This window comes from Tachysurus fulvidraco, chromosome 14, assembly GCF_022655615.1.
Source record: "Tachysurus fulvidraco isolate hzauxx_2018 chromosome 14, HZAU_PFXX_2.0, whole genome shotgun sequence".
NCBI lineage: Eukaryota > Metazoa > Chordata > Actinopteri > Siluriformes > Bagridae > Tachysurus > Tachysurus fulvidraco.
The window spans coordinates 4,575,809-4,590,746 of record NC_062531.1 but is presented as its reverse complement, the minus strand read 5'-3'; the positions used below and the strand labels follow the sequence as shown (position 1 = coordinate 4,590,746).

General features: G+C 42.8%; 1 protein-coding gene across 1 annotated transcript in view; it reads left to right on the top strand.

Annotated features, from left to right (window-relative positions):
- Positions 1-14,938, top strand: part of plxna3 (plexin A3) — a 188,933-nt gene that overhangs the window by 30,728 nt on the left and 143,267 nt on the right. The window lies entirely within an intron of this gene.

Sequence of the window (14,938 nt, the reverse complement as noted above, 5' to 3'; positions counted from 1 at the left end):
CCGCTAGAATGTAGCGGGATTTATTGTATCGCTTTAGCATCCCAGCCATGTCTCCTCAACAGAGCCTGCCCTCTTCATGTATCCTTCACTCTCCACCCCTACGTCAGCTTCTGAATGGGGTCCCATACTCATATCTGACCTTCGCTGGACAACTTCGGACCTGTCCGTGATTGGCCGTCAAATGGAGCTAATTCCACAGTATAAATCAGAGAGCGACGCGGCCCTGGAAGCATCCGATGGACCTGATTTACGAGCCGCCTCAGCGCGTTTGATCATCTCCAAATCTGTTTGCCGTAAATCGGCTGTCAGGAGACAAGCCAGAGAGATGTGTCGCATTCGAAGCAGAGCGTCAGTCTCCACATGCTACATGCAGGAAACAGAGGTTCATTCCTGAAGTATGAAAGAAGATGTCATGTTTTGATTATTGCGACATTGAAGAACACTACGCTGAATGCTTCATAGTTTCATGCGATGGTAGGATACGGTTTTCGAGCGTCAGTTGTCAGAAAACGACGTTTTGATCCGTCTTCCTGTAACTCGGCCAGTAAACTGGATATTATACAGTGTGTTATGTTGCAATGTGTCACGCGAACATGAAATATGTTTCTTGCTAATAGTCTAGACAATCAGAAGATGTGCTGTTTTTCAAAAGTAATTAAAATATGCTGTTTATCCAGTTAACACCTGTTGGATGATTGATTGGTATATATATTTATTTTAACACTAATATTTGCAGCAGTTCAATAAGGAAACGTTCAAAATTGCAATCTCACTGTCGGTATGCAAAATAGTATAAACCCTATCCGAAAACATTTTGCAATAGAAGCTGTGTGCTAAGCTAGATAGCTGCTAGGTTTCCACTTGTCAGGTAGTTATTGTTGATATTGAACACCCTGACAAGATTTTCTTGCTGTGACATCCTTTCATTGGCGGTCTGATTTCTTCCTTTTGATGCAGGTGTGGGATTCTTCAGCAGGTTGCTGATTTGTAGTGACAGTTAGATGAGACCGAGTCGGGCCCAGGGTCAGAATCGCAGCCCTCTGCTTGCACAGTTTGAACTTTAAACTGCAGTTTGACGCAGCCTCATCGATTTCTGACCTTTTGCCTCGTTAAAAATGCCATTGAAATGTCATTGGATTTAATAGAAACTCTTTCCATTTTTGACATTTCTCTCCCCTCTGCCCCGGAGACCAATATAGCTTAATAAAGCTCTTAAACAGGCGGCCATGCAGCACAGAGGGCTTTGTGGATCCCGATGCCATCGGCCACAATAGTCACCTGCTGTCAAAGCGCCTGATTAGCGCAAGTGGAAGTGAATTATTAAGACTCAAATCTCTGCAAGGCAGAAAAGCTCCAAAAGAAGGACTTGGTTTTTAGTGTCTCACGTTCATTCAGGGAACAAAAGCTGGTCCACTGTAAGAAAGTAGGAAAGCTCAGTTTTTTTGTCCGTATTAAACGATATTAAATGCTGTGTTTGATGTTCACTTGTGCGTGAACCGTAAATCTTAAAATTCTTTAAACTCTGTATCTGAAAACATGTCGCGATTGAAGCTGTGTGTCAAGCAAGCTAGCAGACAGGATTTTATTTCTGGTTGACGTTGTTTACCTTGACGAGAGCTTTTGCTTATTGTTACACACTAATTACAGCTAAAATTCTAATACTTAAATCTCTCCCGCTAGTTAGCTTTTAGCCCGCACTACAAAACGTCCAGCAGTTTCAATTTGGGTGAACTGTTATCGATGCGAAGCGGGCGGCTGAAATTAGCACAACAAATCGAAGTGGAGTTCAGCTGAATACAAACGATAATCAAAGTGATTGAGCCGTGCTGGGATGAGCGAGTAGCTCCATTTATAAAAGACTTAGACGTTTTCAAAAGATTTGCATATGTTTTGTCTGTATTAAATGCTTGTTGCGTTTGATGTTCACCTGTGTGTGAACCTAAACCATAAATATGCTTCCCTGTGATGTGTTTGTCATGCCTGAGCAGCACCGAAGCACCATGTGTGTTTTACACGTCAGAATAAATGTGTTAAAACTTTTAATTAATTAAAAGATTAAGCCTTTATGTGGAAAACCTCTTCTGATATAAAATTGTACTGCCACTGACAGAGTAAACGTTTCATACACAACAACAGCAAGTGGAATGTGGGCATTGTTTATCTACAGTTTCTTATAAGGCATTAAAACAAATAGAAGCCACGGAAGACTTTTTTTTATTTTTATTTTAGCAAAATTCAGACTTGAAGTTCTAGGTAATGGAAACTAGCAAAGGTCTCTGACTATATAATTGAAATTAAGCTCAAGAAATGAACTTAATGACCGTATTTGTTTTATAACAACATTACATTGGGAAATAATGGACAATTGTGACTATGGTGAAGATATTTTTGTAGCGTTTATGCTAAATGGGTTGCTCTAACACAATAGCTAATCACTAAATAGGATCCAATAAATGGTAATAGGCATGTGATTCCAATAAGGACTAAATGTTTTTATTTTTAAAAACTTATTTTGAATGACTTTAATTACACGATTAGTGTGGAACATGTAAATCTTAAAACGTGTTGTGTTTTTTTTTCTTCCCCCGTATAAGTAGATTAAACACAAAGAACACACTGAATTTCTAACTACGACTCACAGGGAAATGAATTTTCTCAGTTTTAGTGTTTTTTTATTGGACAATCATTGGACACAGCGTCTATTGTGGAGTCTGTCTATAGACAGTAAAACTCAAGCGTAGCAGGGAGAATTAGATCCAGATGTTGGAAATGTTTTTTTTTATCTTTCATGTGTGTGTTAGTGCCAGATGCAGCAGCAGCCACTCTGATTAAGATGCTGCTGTGTGTGTGTTGGGGAGGTCTGTGGGGTTGGAGTGAAGAGATGCAAGCTGCTGGAAAGTGAGTAATAGTCAAATCTGCCTGTTGAAGGGCCAGAATAGTCCACGTCATACAGAAGGCCTGGCTAGACCAACAGAAAAAAACAGAAGTGATACCAGTTTTTCTCTCTCTCTCTCTTTTCTCTCTCTCTCTCTCTCTCTCTCTCTCTCTCTCTCTCTCTCTCTCTCTCTCTCTCTCTCTCTCTCTCTTATGCACTATCAGAGTTGAAGTGTCTCTGCAGAGGAAATAGAAAAACGTGTAACTGCTGGTCATAGAGTCATCTGTCTGCCTTAAGTGCCAGTGCTTGGACCCCTTTTTTATGTCTCTACATCCAGTCTAATCACTTTAGCCGTGCTCTCTGGTCGTTCCAGATACACGCTGTGTTTATGAGCAATGCATTCTGGGATCAAGCTGTTCAGGGGCCACCTGCAATGTCGCTGCAACTTTTATCTGCTCGTTTCCTGTCATAATTTAATGGAAGGCTTGGTAACTTCGTTAAAGGTCAGGAGGAACAGGCGCTCGGTGGGTAAGAGGGCAAATCTTAAGCACCTGCTCGTGGCTGGCAGAGACTCAAGATGATAGCTTCTAGCTTGTGAGCTGATCAGAGAGAGGTGGTGGTGATGGTCACGTTTCAATTCTCTGTCACTCCCTTACAAGTTGTACCCGGTACCTTTTTTCCCTTCCCTCCTCAACTGCAAGTTTGACAGAAAATAATGTGTCATTTATATTTCTGTCTCTCTCACGCACACATTCACTTCTGCTACTAGCGTACAACCACCAGACACGTTTTATCATTCTGTTCCCGTGTGTGCTGCGTCGCACCGCTTCTCAATTTCCTCCTGGACTAACCTCACAGCTAACCTTGGAGCCGTGCACCGAAAAACGAGCCATTAGATACCTCTGTCTGTCTTTTCTAGCCCCGCTGCCATACTGATCCCCAGCCTATGCAGGTATTAAAGTGCCTAATAAACTACACATTATGTCATCTGAGGAATGTACGTGCATGTTTAATGGCACAGTGAGAGAGAATGGGTAGGAAAGAGCTGAAACAGAGGCATAGAGAGGGAGAAAAATGCTTTATAGTCATTAGCAAGGCTGTTTGAGAGTATAGCGCTTAGTTGTTATGATCACTATATCAGATCTGCCATCACTGTTTGGTAATTAAGCTCCTGCAGCACAGTGCTTTTTCTAGTTCTGCGGTTCGGAGGCCAGCGGCTCTCGGGCGGCGTGGAAAGAGCCGCAGCAAACGAGGCGGCTGATTTAGGAGCGCGGCACGGCGCGGCGCTGAATGAGCACTCTGTCCCTGAAAATTGCTAAATTGAGGGGGTCTTTTGCAAATTCCTCCCATTAATGGCCCACCGTCACATGTCCAGATTAGGGATCTGTTATTTAATAAAGCCACACACAAAGAAGAGACACACAAAAAAGCTATTTTGCTTACACACTCCACCACCGGACACAAAAATTTGGATTTCCCCCAATTTCAGTTTATTTTAATTTCATTTTAATTCCAAATTATTAAGAGGAGAAGAAGATGGATGCGTAGTTGCCAAATCTTTCAAGAGAAAGTAGTTAATGCATGCTCAGAGGAATTCATAGACTAATTTTTGTATTCATCGAGCCTCTGTGTGTCATGAAGTAATTATTTGATTAGAATAGAAAATAATAGATGATTTATTTATCTTGTTAAAAAGATCATATTCACCAGAAACAAACTATGTTCATGGTTTCAAAATATCATTTCTGTCAGAAATGCTGGCAACACGAAACGGTGGTAGTAAGTAATTTGGAAATGTTTACAAGGAGAAAAGGTAGTATGGAATAACTCAGTTTTATTACGAAATATTCCCAAGAAGAAAGTTTAAAATCAAGGATTATGTGGTTGTACCAACAATGGTGATCAGTGGTGGGAAATTAGGAACAGTAGCCATCAGTGATTGGTTGCCATGGACAGTGGTTATATGTGCTTGGTTGTTGGTAACAGTGGTGATTGGTTATTTGGAACAGTAGCCATCAGTGATTGGTTTGCCATGGACAGTGGTTATAAGTGCTTGGTTGTTGGTAACAGTGGTGATTGGTTATTTGGAACAGTGGCGATCAGTGATTGGTTGCCATGGGCAGTGGTTATAAGTGCTTGGTTGTTGGTAACGGTGGTGATTGGTTATTTGGAACAGTAGCCATCAGTGATTGGTTGCCATGGACAGTGATTATAAGTGCTTGGTTGTTGGTGACAGTGGTGATCATTGATTTGTTATTGGAAACATTGGTAACTGTTGGTTGTTGGGAACAGTGGTTATCTGTGGTTGGTTTTTGGGTGATAATTGACCAGAACAATTGTGATCAATGGTTATTGGGAACAAAGGTGTTGTTTGCTTGTTTGGAACAATAGTGATTATGGGTAGGTTTCTGGGACCAGTGGTGATCAAATGTTTGCTATAATAGTGTTCACCGATTGTGGCTGTTTGTAAACCATGGTGATTGGTGTTGAACTTGGCCCTAAATCTGGCTAAGCTGTCAACACTGGATGAAACCTGGATGAAAACGCATTTCAGCATTTTGTTTGGTTTACGTTGCAATTTCAAAAGCCACGATGGATCTTTGTTTTTAGTTCTAGTTCTATTTTCATGGCTTTGAATCAATACCTGGGCGGTTTTGGTTTACCCCAAGCATGCTGGCAAACCTCTGCAGTAAACGGTACGTCTTATATTGTTTCACTTGCAGCCTCTGTCGTAGTCTCACAGGCTGAGGACATTTAGCACAGTAATGTCTTGGATATGGCAGACGAATGTGCAAACAAGGGCTGTCATTTGAAATCCCTTCTCCAGATTTGGCCCGTTTGGTGCAGAAGAGATCACATACACGATGGCGGCCGTTTACAGCAGCGACTGTGGCATCTGGACGTGTGGGGCTCAAGATTTGGCCGTTTGTGCTCTGTCGGTCTCGGTGTGTTGACGGGAGCTTTCGCGCCTGTCTGGCATGCCAATAATGGAAGGCAATCTGCTGTGAGTGTTTAGATATGGATACGGTTTGTCCAAGGTAATTAGCTTTGGCTAACTCAGGGGATCAAGTCAGAGGCAGTAAAATAACTGGAAGAGACAGATGGTGGAAAGCCTCGTCTCTCTGCTCTGCCCCCCATACGACAGCAGCCACCACCAATTCCGTATCAAATTGGGAAAGTCCTGATGCGGAATACGCTTTAGTATACGCATGAAGAAGAAACAAATTCATGAAATAACAAGGAACGAAATGAGTTTGAATTCATGTCATTGTTCCATTCTTTTTTTTCTTCTTCTCTTTCCCTTTTTTGTCATACAGTGTAATAAATAATACAGTTGGTTAGCTGTGACCTGCAGAGACCGATACGGAGAGAGACACAGAGAGGTGGAGAGATATTAGAGACAAGAGACAAGAAGGTGCAGCATCAACAAACACTGTGTCTCCTGTGTGTTGGATCTGTCGTGTCTGGAGAGATTTTACAGCACCTCTCGTACATTTTGTTGAAAGACAAAGAAAGAAACTGAGAGTAGGAGTTAGAGAGCTAGAGTGTGAGAGAGAAAGAGAGAGAGAGTGAACGAGAGAAACGGATGTAGAGAGAGCTTCTCTGTGTCAGTATGTCCTTGTGTTTGATGTGAGGGCTGAAGGATTGTGGGATTCGTATCGGAGAACTGCAGGGGCAGGGGGTGAAAGAGGATTTTTTTTCCAGAGAGTCTTTGGAGCCAGGCACCTGGAACTAGGTCATTTTTTTTCCAGAAATAATCAGTGATGGGAGGGAAGGGCGGAGGAGAGGGGAGGTAAGGGCTGATGGGGGTTCTTCTGTTCAGAGCACCCCCATCCAACCCCCTGTCTCTCTCTCTCTCTCTCTCTCTCTCTCTCTCTCTCTCTCTCTCTCTCTCTCTCTCTCTCTCTCTCTCTCTCTCTCTCTCTCTCTCTGTGTTTGTGTGTGGCTCTGGATTTCTATGTCTGCGCTATCTGCTTAAGTTCCACTCTATCACTCTAACTGACAGGCCGTAATTGATCTTTCACAACCGATGATCCAGCAGCTCAGGTGATGTGGAGGAAATTTTTCTTCCGAACATTTTTTTTTTTTGTCTGCTGATATCGGATGCACGGCTCGTTTGATTCTTTATTTCTCAGTCGAGGTGAAATTGACGCCAGTCATAACAGACCTTCTTACAATTGAAAGATTTTGACTTCGAATACTACCTATATGTCGAGATCCCAGCATTAATTCTGGAGCGTTTATTTTTCCCACCTCACATTCGGAAATAAGAGCATAAACCGGGTCGGGTTATCGTTCATAAATGGACTAAAATTTGTATTGTAAGAGAAATATCTCATCACTGATGGCTGGCCATGGAGGATCAAGAGGTTAAGACTCTGGGTTGTTGATTGGAAGATCAGGATTCAAGCCCCAGCACTGCTAAGCTACCACTGTTTGGCCCTTGAGCAAGACGTGCTGTATCATGGCTGACCCTGTGCTATGAACCCACCCTCTAAAGTTGGGATATATGAAGAAAGAATTTCACTGCGCTGTAGTGTATATGTGACAAAATAAAGGCTTCAATTCTATTGTCTGTAAGGACTTTATATTAGGGGGTCTACATTGTTAGTCAGTCAGGAAGTTTTCCCGAAAAGTTTTCAGGATGGAGAGGGGTAATGCTTTATGGTTTCTTGGTAAGATGGGGATACTTTGAGAGAGAAAAAACTCGATGAGTGTAGCTAGAAATGAAAAAAAAAAGGTTGTTTAGTCTTTGGTATGGTACAAGAGGAATAAAGAACAAAAATTCATTATCGCTTATTATTTTTGTGTAGCAGCATGATGTGTTTTTACATACAAGTCAGTACACAGGAATATAACAGAACAATTATATATAAAATTAAATATAAAACGAGACTCCACTCACTTTCATCGTTTTGCTCATTAAAGACTAAGAGCTCGGTTCTCATCCCTTCCTCCCCTCCAATCCACTTTCAGATTGGGATTTTTTTCTACTTTGATTCTTCCCGCCTCAAAGAGAGGAAAAAGAATCCCAATCATGCGGCAAGGCAAAGTCGTCTCCTTTTGATAAGCTTAAAAGAGATTCACACTCGAAAATGACTTTCTGTCAAACGATGCCACGTTAATAAGGCTTTGGGGCGCTGCAGCTTGTACGGCACTAATTCCATGATTGCGGCACATTGTGGCAGCACATTGTCTCAGATGGGAGAAACGGAAAGGCAGAACGCGCGTCTCGACGAAGCACAATGCCGCCGAGTGACAGCACAGACAAAGGCAGAATGTTCCCTTAACAGCGGCTGTGTGAAACCTGCTTCCTCCGGACGGCTTTCTCACTCTTCCCTATCTTCATTCAGCGGCGTCACCTGTGCGGGACTCGGAATTATGCTGTCTGACTTCACAATTGGTGTCAAGTGTGCATTTAAAGTGCGCAAACTAAAAATTGGATACTTGTTTGCGCATGTGCCTTTAGAAGCCATTTAGGTCGAGCTAATTGCAACAGGAGATGATAGTATTCCGGAGATCTTGCTGGATGTCGCTGGGTGCATGTGTTGAACATTCTGTGTTGGAATGATATCAATGAAAAGAAAACCACAAACACACACACACACACACACACACACACACACACACATGCACATGCACATCACTCCAGATGCTAGCGGTGTCGTCATGCCAGCTGTACGTGTGACTCTGCCTCGTTTGTGCTTCGAATCTGTGCCGAGTGACAGTGACTTTTTCTTCACTTAAACATAATTAATTGCTCTCGTAAGCGACAAAGGCGCCCCCCCACCACCGCCACCACCAACTCACCCTCACACTCTCGATCCTCGCTTTTCCACACGTTTTACCGTTGTTGCTTCAGGAAGTGACGAATACCACAGCCATTGTCCCCTGTGACGGCTCTGAAAACAAATCGTGCTGTCTTTCATTAGCACCTTTTAGGAGCAGCCGATTGGTCAGTAGAGGGTTCCCACTGGGTTCACACTTAACAATGGATATTTAGTTCCCACCAAATCTGCTCCTAAATGGGGGCAGGTGAGCCACCAGGATGAGCAGGGGTAAACATTTTAGTTGGTCTGGTTGTGTAAAATTGTATACAATTTGTTGTAAACCTGAAATGACTTACAGACTCAACACTACCTGAAATAATCCGTAATACTTAAACAAGGACAAACGTGTGGTGAAGCATTTGACGAATTACAGTTTGTTTGTCAACTTTGTTCAAGTTTATTCATGATCGTGTGATTTTGCTGCCATTGTATCTTATCTTCCGAATATTTCTATACTCTAAGCGTAGATCGATGATCCCTGATTATCCGACAGTATTCCTGCCTATTGTGTTAGCCAGAGCGAGAGTAACCAATCGCAGATTAGTGTCAGGTCTAATGTTTAGTCTCACAAGCCAGACGTTTATCAAGAGAGTTTGGTGCGTTTTGTCAATAAACACAGCCGAGATCCACCTACGAACCGACCACAGAGTCATCCTGTTCACTCTCTGAAATAAACTTTCGAAATATGTTTTGTCTTTTCTAATGAATTACTTCTGAGTTAGATCCACGGTTTCATGCTAAATATATTCCATCTGATACTTAGTAAGGTACAAACATATATGAACGCTTATCGGTACCACATCAGCAACAGGAAACCTCAACTTCAGTACCTTTATTTGTGAGTGTAGCCATCAGCTATTTTCCACTGTCTTTTAATGAAAAGTTCAATGAAAAGGAGAGTTTCTTATTAGAATAAACACAACTTGTTGGTAGCCGCCTTTTTCAAGACTTGTTAAAACCGGAAAGGCTGAGTATTGATGTATTTTTTTTGTAGGATAAAACAGACAGAATGTGATTGCATGAGTGAATGAGAGTGTGTTTGTCCCCTGCGATGGGTTGGCATGCCATCCAGGGTGTATCCTGCCTTGATGCCCGATGACACACAGGCTCCCCGTGACCCGAGAAGTTCGGATAAGCGGTAGCAAATGATTGAATGAAAACAGACAGAGAGACAGCCAGACCAACCAAGAGACAGTCAGAAAGACAGGCAGTCGTTTATTGAGGAAATTCAAGATTAGATTTTGTATCAGAAACTGTCGTATGTGCCCTCGTTTAAACACTGAAGTGTGAATAGCCAATCAGATTGTGTTGTTGTGGCAGTTTCGGGGCAGTTAATTGATACTTTTAAGCAAAGCACCTTAGAGTCGAAACAGGATGCGATTACACACACTGACTGGCTACCACCAGTGCTAGCTTGGTAACTTTTTGATCAGTAGCTAATCATTTCTGCATCCCACTTTATCTCTGCATACAAATATTTGTACACCAGTTTGTAAACAGACTTCCAGAAGATACCATACTCATTGTACAGTCCGGGTGCTGAACATTTACGACGGCCGGCATTTCCTTTACTGATCAGAGCACTGCTAGCCAATCGTGTGTGACTCTCGGCATCTTACTTTTCCGTCCTTTGGATATATCTGAATAAAAATCCAAACATTTAAACAGCTACGTAAAAAATCGCGCCTGAAGTTTTATCGGAAGAGACCAGGCTGAACGTAGGGTCCGGACTTCATGTTTGTGTTTGCACGAGCGGTGTTTGCAGGGCGACGTCCATGGTTGAATGGACTCGGCTCTGTGTTTGCCCTCTGTCTAATCACCTATTTACTCACCCGGCGACTGCTGGCCTTCGTCGCTGCCTCGTTTTTTTTCCATCGCAGCGAACCCACAGAGCGACCTTGAGCTTTTAATAGCTGAAACCCAACAATGCAGACGCTTTATTCAGGCTGCCCAGGAGCGCTTCCTCCACGTCGTGACAGTCCTGGATATGCATGAGTGAACGGATGGCAGGCTTTTTTTTTTTGGCTCAGTAATTATTAGATACCAGTTACAGTTTGTTGTGATCAGACACTCGACGCATGTAAAGTATACTAATGAGTTATATTTATAACAGCTGAAAAAACTGTGAAAGCCTATTCGGTGTGAACGTTAAACGTTTCTGCTGTGTGTGTATGATGAGTGAGGCCACACACTCACCGAGGCACACACTCTTCTTTACCACCACCTTGGGACTTAATCAGGCTTCACTAGCACTGAATGAAAGTACATTCGCAGACCCCGGTTCCCTGAGGAGGAAACCCATCAAGCCGCAGAGGACCCCATCTTTCTGTCGCTCTGTCTCTTTGTCTCTCTTGCTCTCTCTGTCTCTCTTACACACACACACACCACACACACACTTTCAGCATGACTGCCGTTCCTGCCCCACCCCTGCCATTCATAGATATTCATAAACCTTTTGCTTCTACTGCATTTTACTGGGGCATGACACCAATTTTAAGGCAGTATAAGAATATTCTCATCCAAAAAAAAAAATGAACGTAACCAAACACGGCTAACCCCCGACGTATCTGGTTTACGCGTCTGTTAATGCGCTGATGTAATTCTTCCTTCTAATTGATCAGAAGGCGTTGAATTTCTAGAATTTTCTCAAACAGCAGTTCTGACAGTCGTGATGGCAGTTATGCAAATTACAGCTTTCTATTAATGCGCTCGTCCTAATCGGTTGCCGTTTCTATAGTAACCGCTAACACGGAGACTGGCGACAATCCGCTAAAACGATTTAAAACACGCACCGTTGTTAAAAAAGGCGAGTTTCTTTCAGGAGACGTCTGTTTCAGAGACATTTACCGTATGCAAGGAGTCTCCTCGATTAACGAGTCACTTCGTTAGTAAGACGATTTAATTTTTTTTTTTAAATGTGTTTATTTGTTTACTTGAGGAGAGATTGGGGTTGTGGTATAAGAAGAATAAAACACTAACAGCTCCATGTCGTTGCTCATTTACGCCATTTAGCAGACGCTCTTATCCTTAGCGACTTACGTTTTTATCATCTAATACAGCTGAGCATATCAAAGGTTAAGGGCCTTGCTCAGGGGCCCAGCAGTTGGAGGACCTGGGATTCGAACTCACACCGTCTGATTGGTAGACCAACACCTTACATACATACTCCTTATATTTTCCTATATATCAGCACATGACCAGGTGTTTTATTTACATCCTTTATCATATATATTACAGAAAAACATTAACAGTAGCAATCTCAGTGTAGCACGCAGTAAATATTTGTGTCTTTTTCCTGACTTTTTGTTAATACCGATACAGTTTCATCATTCCCTTGCAAAGCGGTCCTGAGAAAATCTTTTATCGTTACAGACGGAACACAATCTGCCGTAAAAAAGCGAGGTTTTAGATCCGCACTGTTTAGCCAACCTACGGGTTTTATTCCCGGCTGTTACACGGACTTGAGAGACCCGTCTTCCGGCACCGAGACGTATTAGAAAGAGGAGGGGGTTCATGTGCCAGAGCTTTACTGGGCTTTAGGAGGTGTTAACAGTGCCGTGTGTTTGCTTTACATCATGGCTACGCTTCTGAGATGTTTGCTTAGTCGCTCATAACTGTTTGTTTTGCTTCCTTTCTGGGCAGCGAGTACCACTGTGGTAGAGAGAGAGAGAAAGAGAGAGAAAGAGAGAGAGAGAAAGAGAGAGCGAGCAAGCGGAAGAACAGCTACGGAGAGATTGAGCGTGTCTGCTTCCTCTCACTCTCTGTGTTCAAATGTTTTAAACAAGGCTGAGATCATAAATGTTCAGCAAACCTAAACATCCTTATCAGTGGAATGTCTCTAATGGACAAAGGAAAGGTTTTAAGACACGAGGACAGGCTGGGGAAAAAAATTCGCAATCGAGCAGCGGTGTAACCGAATCTATGCAACCGAGATCCAAAAAAAAAAAGACCCTTACATATTTAAATGATATATAAATATGTTGGAGTCAATAGAAATAAACCTACAATTGTAAACCTTAAATTTCACGTTTTCACAATTTATAGAATAATGTACGGAGAAATCTGCAGAATATTTCTTAGTAATGATATCCCTTGGAAAGAACTTTTTTATTATTCATTTTTTTTGATTGTATTCATTTCTTTTTTTTAATTGGACGTTTTTACAGTTACAGATGTCAGCTGTATTTGTAGTCGTCCGGTATAAATGTCGTACCGAAGGCTCTATGCCAGAGCAGAGACACCGAAATTCCATCGCATCTTATATCGACACTGACTGCCGAGCCCCATATGTCTCCCCAGATGGAACACGAAATCTTCCGAGCGATTCTCCTTTATTTTTTTCCCCCCCCTCCCTTTGCTTCTCATTTTTTGACATTTGGACACCGGAGACGTCTTGGCGTTTGCCGTGACTGTGATTAGGGAACGCTTCATCAGCTCCAGGCTTCATACCGCCTGGATTGAGTTCCTTACCAGAAGAGAGGCGTCCTCACGCCGGAGACATTTACAACCCCCCAGAGCCGCACTAACCCCCCACCCCTCCCCCCACAGACCCCCTCCTGCCGCCCTCTCTAGTTTTGATGAAGTGGTGGAGGCAGAGCCAGGGTCTGGAAACCACATTGACCCCCAGTGAAAGGCCAGGGCAGCCACAGGAAGATGAAAGAAGCCAATGAAAATGGGACAGAAATGTCAGAGGCATATTAAACGCAACGGCTATGTCTCTAAACCCGAGAGGGAAAAAAAAGAGAAAAGCAAAGGATGAGGGAGAAGAGTGAGACGTGTCGTTCAGTGTCGGATCGTTTCGGGTTGTAAGAGAGCATTAATGTTAGAATGTTATACAGGGAATGATGTTTTTTTTTATTTTTTTATTTATTTTTTAATACATCACATCTGTATGTCCGAGTGAGAGGTCCGGCTACGGTTCAACAAGTTTTCTTAAACCTGATGGTTCTCGGCTGTTTTTAAAGACACTCGCCTTAAATCTGTTTTGTTTTCTCTGCTATGTACAATGACATTCAGCAAACAAACGCAGGAAGGTTAAATACGATAAATATTTGTAAAACATTCCAACGAATTAGTCACAAAATGCGGTTAGCATGTTTTAGGGGTTAGATTCTCACCTGGGCCCTTTGCTGTGTGTGTGTGTGTGTGTGTGTGTGTGTGTGTGTGTGTGTGTGTGTGTGTGTGTGTGTGTGTGTGTGTGTGTGTGTGTGTGTGTGTGTGTGTGTGGAGTCTCCACAACCCAGAATGTAGCCCCACCCCCCTAAGTGACACAGATCTGCTCAGCTCTGCCCCTTTTTCCTTAAAAGCCAATCAAAGCTGTGTGGTTTCACCAAAATGACCAAAATCAGGTTGATGATTTGTTTTCATAACAATTCCAGCTAACCCTGAAAATTACAAACGGCTGCTTTAAAATTGTATAAACGCTTAAAGCGAGATCAAAGGTTCAGACTTGTGATCAAAGATCAAAGGACGTCGCGTGTCGGACGCGAATAATGCGTTTCGGCGCAGTTAGGCGTACCGGCGCTGTAGGAAGAGCAACACGGATAATAAGTAGGGATTTTCAGTTCCTCAGCTGTCAAAATGCACAAAAACCCAAGCTACAGAGGCTCAATTCAAGATTTTGTTCTTTACGTCGTACTGAACTGTCAGTAAACTGAATGAAACATCCGCATGCATGCTGAGGTCCAGCTGTTAAATTCTCAAAGTCAGGGGTGCGAGCGGGAACCGTACAGCTCCTCTGTTAAGCTCTGTTAAGTCAGAGCCTCCGAATCAGCAGCACCGAGTGCCGTCTTTCCTCTTGCCGAGTCAGCACTCTGTCAGTCTATCACTCAGAGCCGGCTTTGTTCTCAATTAGCTCCTCACTTCCCATCGCGCGAATCAGGCGCTAGATAGCTGCTAGCATCCCAAACCCATTCAGCCTATTGTTAAAAGCGAGATGAAATGTGGCTCTCGCTAAGCAGCCGGAGTCCGCGGTTTAAATCGGGGATGTATTTTTTCCCTCTCTCCTGTACTTGCTTTGTGATTAAACTGCAGTCACACTGTTTGGTCAGCACATTTAAAAAGCCGCACCTTAAACACCGTTTAAAACCTGGGCAGCATCCAATCATTTATTATTTTATTATCACATTCTTTCCCTCACTCTTTCTTTCTCTCTCATGTACACACACACACACACACACACACACACACACACACACACACACACACACACACACACACACACACACACACT